This window comes from Mya arenaria, chromosome 5 (assembly GCF_026914265.1).
Source record: "Mya arenaria isolate MELC-2E11 chromosome 5, ASM2691426v1".
Classification (NCBI taxonomy): domain Eukaryota; kingdom Metazoa; phylum Mollusca; class Bivalvia; order Myida; family Myidae; genus Mya; species Mya arenaria.
Genome location: NC_069126.1, coordinates 60,053,104 through 60,059,468, shown reverse-complemented (window position 1 = coordinate 60,059,468; position 6,365 = coordinate 60,053,104).

Here is a 6,365-nt window from a genome sequence, read left to right as displayed (position 1 = left end):
TGAACTTAACATTTTGATTAAGCTGGAATGCTCTAAACTTATGCACCCTAGTCATCATTTTCCTAACCCGGGATCCATAGCTATACAGAATGTTAAGTTACGACTTACATATAAGCAAACTGTCTATTCCTACAACCCCAACACAACCATCTTAATTTCGGAATGCACCGAGTAGCGTTGGTAATTGGTAAACCTATACGTATTTTTGAAGTGTATGCCGGTCGAATCAAACTACCTAATACGAGAGCACATCCCGAAATCGGTGTATCAGTCTATGGCAACGCATTTCGACCGAGGATCGGGTTTATCGTTCATGCACAATCTAAAACACTAGCCTGTGCATAGTTGTCAGGGGCTTTACAGGCAGTAATTTGAAGTAAAATACAAATAGTTTGCGAGAAACGTCGACGTCTTATAAAACTGTTGGTGTTCACCTATGTTATGGTGGCAACAACATGTTGACATGTCATTGAAATTGAGCTTATGTACAACAAACACAAAACAGCAACTGCCAGATACTGAACATATTTTAGTTCATCAGAGCCTATGATCTCAATCCATTACACATAGCGATACTAATGCTTTTCAATGAAAAAAGGAGTGGCTTGTCACATTTTTCACTTGGCATCAATGTATCTAAGAGATGTATCTTGTGCAAGTTGCATTACAAGTTGTTATCAATCATGGTTTAAGTAATCCCTGGACATAATATGAAACGAAAGCGAGTTTTATTGTTTTAATATATATGACATCCAAATGCAATTCCAAGATTATTATCAACGTTCACAGATGAACTGACACTAAAAGCCCAAACACGGTACATACATCTTCCCATTACCAAGGTTTATTCCTATTTTCAGTTTTTACACTAAACGCCTTGTTTTCACACTACATTAATTTGTATGTGATTGTTTGAAAAAAAAACACATTTGGAAGCAAATCCATTACGTTACGTTTCCAAATAAGGCTTATCGATAAAATACGAACTATCAAATTACAAAAGGAGATTATTTTACAGGAGTTATAGGATAAACTGGTGCACAACTTCATAATGCTATATATATATATGTTTACATTCGTGTCTTTTGAGCAGATCCCGTGTTCTGATCCGAACAAAAATATGTTGAAGGAAAATAATTTGAGGAAGAATTATGCTAAAACAGTAGTTCTCAAATCGTCAAAAGGGCGAAATAATGATAGAAATAAGAAATATTATGCTCTCTTTTACCATATGGAGTACAGAGTTACAAAAATAAAATAAGAAGCAAAATATCAAATAAATTATTGAGTATCGTCTTCATATAGACATCACTTCAGAAGGCATGGTCTTAGAAAATTGACCGGACATTTTTTATGGGCGGTATGCAAACACACACTTATAATAACAGAAATTCATGCTTGCACTCTAAATATATTGCTATATAAAGGGTATGTGATCAGTGTGTTGATAAAAATACCTAAAATACATGTAACATGTATGTCGGTGCTAGCTTTGTGAAAAATACAAATACAAAACAAGTAAGGTCTGATCCACATCGTGATTGCCTTTCCTATTGCAAGATCCTAATCGAAGATATTCTAGCAATAACACACAATAAAATGACAAATACTGTTTTGCAAAAAAATGTCATCAAGTATTTTTCGTAGAAGCCATATATGGCTGTAATGCAGATCAGACTCCCGTAACACAACGCAGCTTCAACTAATAAAGAAATGAATATAAGGTTCAATAGATTGCAAAAGGATAATATTGTGTGCTGTACAAAAATCGCCATAGCTCTGCGCCTGTTTCAAACTTTGCTTCCTTGATATGATTAATGATGAAAGAAAGGTTAATGTTAATATGTTCGGGTGCATTTAAAAAAAAAAGAGCTTTTGTTCCCAAATTTATTCCAGTGCAAAAACGTGGCTGATGCCTATATGTATTAGTACCATTTGAAGAATCCGGACTCTGGAATCCATTAGCACACACAATTATATTCCTTGATGTCAATAATCTTTAACAATATATTGTGCCATGAGTTTTGTTTGAACCGAATGGCAAGTTCAAATCATACACTGTGCACTAACATAATTTGTTTAGGACATTGTTTTGAACATACATGTATTTTGATGTATGATAATTGCATTTTATTAAAAAAATAGAGCATTTCCGGGAAAAAGTTTATGATAACACAGCAACATTTTGCTGCATGTCCGATAATGCATATTCATTTATGCAATAATTCCGGAACCCCATCAATCAAATAAAGTAAGTTTGGTATCTAATACCGTCTATACCTTTTCGATGGAAAATACGACCAGCGTCAGGCAAAGTGAGATACTCAGCTTTATTCACTTTCAAAATAATTTTACAAGCATTTGTTTTAACAATACCGACTACGTAGAACGCCCCGAAAGTCATTGATAATCTTAGAAGTCTTACAAAAAATGAGCTAATTTCACACAATAAGTGTTTGTATGTCTAGCTGTAAATAGCGTAATCGTCCGAATCGAAGGCGAACACCATGCACGTTGCTAATTTGAAATGTTCATGTAAATATTATAATGAAAGTTTGTGTACATACCACCATGCGTGTACTTCAGAGGTTAAAACATGTATTCATCGAACAGGAATCATTTCCATAATTTATTTGCCGTGAATAGCTATGTAATGGTAAGATTAAAGAGAATACAAACAGAACCAATTTGTTAATGAAATTACATTTAAACTCAGCATTAAATTGTTATACAGATAAAAGTGCACGTGTACACATAACCGTAAGAAACTGTGTCTGTTTACATAATTAACAGCTACTGTACAATAACAAACATGGCGTTGACTTTAATTGCATGTATATAAATGGTCATGTCCATGTATAGTGTTATATCTAAGGTAAAGTAAATTCGGGTTGTACATTGGTTTAAAAACAATACCATTAATAATGATTTTAAATTTACTTTCGTTAAAGTCCACTTTCTGAGCATAGTATAGAAAGCTATTGAATTAATACGACTGTTCCCACAATATGCACAAAGATATCGACAAATCGTGCTTAAACTCAAGACATTACGAAGCACATTAGTATAGGCTCAGAGTAAGATTAAAATGAGATGCTTATTAATAGTATTGAATAAAATTCTTTGTCTAAACAGGCTTTTTATTTGTTTTAAAACACAATAAAATATCAATTGGGTAAACATACTTTTCTCAGATGCGCATTTTCTCTCTGTTTGGAGGAATACAGATATATGCTTTCAGCGTGTCTTTCTATCAGTGCTTGAAAAGAAAATTAAGTTTATATTATACAATAATTTTTACAACGGCTTTGCTATTAGTGTGTTGTTTTGATTTTAGTTCGTCCATAACGTTGTGTTATTACATAGTTTGCCGGCATACAATAGCATGTAAAAAACTCAACTTTGACAATTGGATATGGAAATTTGTTCCGTAGTGTGTTATGTGAAACGATCCAAGAGGATTTTTATAATCCTATGACACACTTGTTTATGAATATATACCATTTAAGATACTGTCACATTCCCTACTTACACAAAACAGGACTTAGTGATAGGACGTTGTATCCGTCGAGTCCATATAATGTTTACAAAGGAGACATGTTTATTTACCGAGCGCGTCGAACAAAGCGTCATATTCTAATATTTATTTAATATCATTTTATTCATTTAATAAATGTCTTCTTTCTAGTAAGCGATAAACAATGATCCGCCTCGGTTAACTCTGATGACTGCAGCTTAACATGCAGGTAATATTTATATTACATTAACTGCTTCAATCCACGTCTAAGAATATGTCCAGGAGGTCCCAAATGTTCGCGGTAGTCTTAAAGTCGGGAGGTTTAAGTAAGTTAGTCATGGCGTATCCGTTGTCTAGTGGTCACACTATTGACTGTCAATCCAGATGTCGCAGGTTCGATTCCCAGCCGCACCACTAAAATACTAATCTTCTTGGAGGGACGTGTAATGGGGGTCCCAAGTGCACGTTTAAGAACCCCGGAAGCTCTAACCAGGCCTACATAATGTCTTTGCACTCTACTCCAAAAAAAAATAAAAAAATGAATGACAATGCTATCGGAACACTCGCCGAATTGGTCAGGCCCGAGTGCGAGTATAATTAAGCTTATATACACACTAATTAATCATGATTGCTCTGGCCGGTATAGAGAGAGAGAGAATTTTTATTTTTTATTTTTTATAAATATTTCAATTTGAAATCGCTAGGGACTTTAAGTATCGATGAATCTTGCAATCCTCTATTTGCCACATATATCCTATTAAGTAGGATCTCTTAACCCTCCTATATATATATCGACTCTCATGATATTCCTTTTCAGTGTGTTCATGTACGAGGCGTTGCTATTCAGGTGATTACAATTAACTTTTTTTGATTGCATAGAGGATATTAAAGCGTTAATAAGTATCTTTAAAATATTTATTGATGCTATATATATATATCATTAATTATATATTGGATGATCAATTAGTATTTTTGATAATTGTTCTTTTCAATTTTTAATAACAATAAATTACACGTTTCTTTGTATAATATACAGAACTATACAAATTTACTTACGCAGAATCAATTGGCGGATATCATACAAAAAGAAAGAACTTGATAACGCGATGCATTGATCTCAAGTATTAAAGTTTGTAGTATTTTGTAAATGAAGTGTTAATACCGATATTGAAATATCTACATCTTTATATGCTAGGTTCACCAAAATGACGGGGAGTGATGTCCCTTGTGTGACATGTTTACATTTTTACACTATAGGAAAATCATTAAAAATGGTGTTTAAAATAGTGAAATTGGAAAAAAGTGTGGTTTTTTTTTGGACAATTAATGTAAGTAAAGCATCAGGATATTTATTTTGCATTTGAAAAAGTAGAATTAAATGGCTTTATAAGACCCTTTGTCGGCATGCCAAGATCATTTATTCGTGCATAAGTGCTAAAACAAGCTACACTGTATTGTGATAACATATCGATAAGTCAGTTTAGGTTCGTCACGCATTACAAAATTCCCACGCTACTCGAATACAAAAATACACTGCGCAAAAAAGTAAAAGCATGGAAACGAGTGACAAGAGGAAAAGGGGGAGTGAAAGTAGCGTCAGCAGTGTAGGAGAAACGGAAGATAGTAACATGGGTAAACGCAAGACAAACAAACAGACAAAGAAAAAGGGACGTAAAGAACACACTCTTGTAACTGCTCCAATATCAGAAGAAAATCAATTAACAGAGGATTCTGAGGATGAAATTGACAACACACATGCTGTAAATTCCGACAATTGCAACATGCACGAAATACAAAAGGCCCTTCTAGAAATAAATTCAAAATTGAACAAGGCCGAAAAACAGAAAAATGATTTCTTTAAAAATATAGTCCCAGAAATAATTAAAACAGTCAAAGAGGAAATTACAAAACTTTTTGAAGTCAAAATAGACAAACTCGAATCACGAGTATTTGAAACAGAAAAGGAAAACGACAATCTTAAACAGAGATTAAAAGAACAAGAAAAACTGACAGAAGAAAAAGAAGATAGTGCAAGACAGGCTACAGTAGATCTTGAAACAACAGTCATGACACAGGGTGGATACATAAACGATATTGACCAATATGGAAGGAGGAGCAATGTGATAATATCTGGTATTAAAGAAGTTAGTGGACAAAAATATGAAACAGCAGAAGAAACAGCAGAAAGAGTAGTTAAAACACTCAATGAAAAGATAAAAGATCTTGACATGACATTAGAAGACATTGACATGTGTCATAGACTTGGCCGCCCCGGTAAAGGAGACAGAGCAATAATAGTAAGATATGTCTCCAGGATGGACAAAAGTATGTTGTTAAGGAGAAGAAAAGAGTTAAAGGGTACAAATATCTTCGTTAATGAAGACCTAACTAATCTTAACAGATTAGTATTTAACTGTGCAAGAAGACAGCTCGCAGAAGGAGAACACGTTTGGACGAGAGAGGGCAAACTTTTCTTCAAATCCAGGGAAAATAAAATCTGCAACATCCCATTCCGGGAATACAGAGATTGGACGGGAATGTCATGGCCCCAATTAATGCGGAGAACACACGAGTGACCTTTTTCCAAACGCTATCTTTATGTGAACAGTATACCCGACCACCAAACCTTATGAAGTCGTGAAAAACCTGAAACTTATCAACCGTGTTAATCCACTATTCATGTAATTGATCGATACACTATTCATAAAGCGGAAATGGTAGACAAATCAAAATCAACCAAAACATTTGTTGCTTATGGACATATCTTTTATCAAAAACAATAAAATTAATTAAATATTGTTAATACGTAGCGTTCAGTATACTGTTTCAGTTAGAAATATAATACATC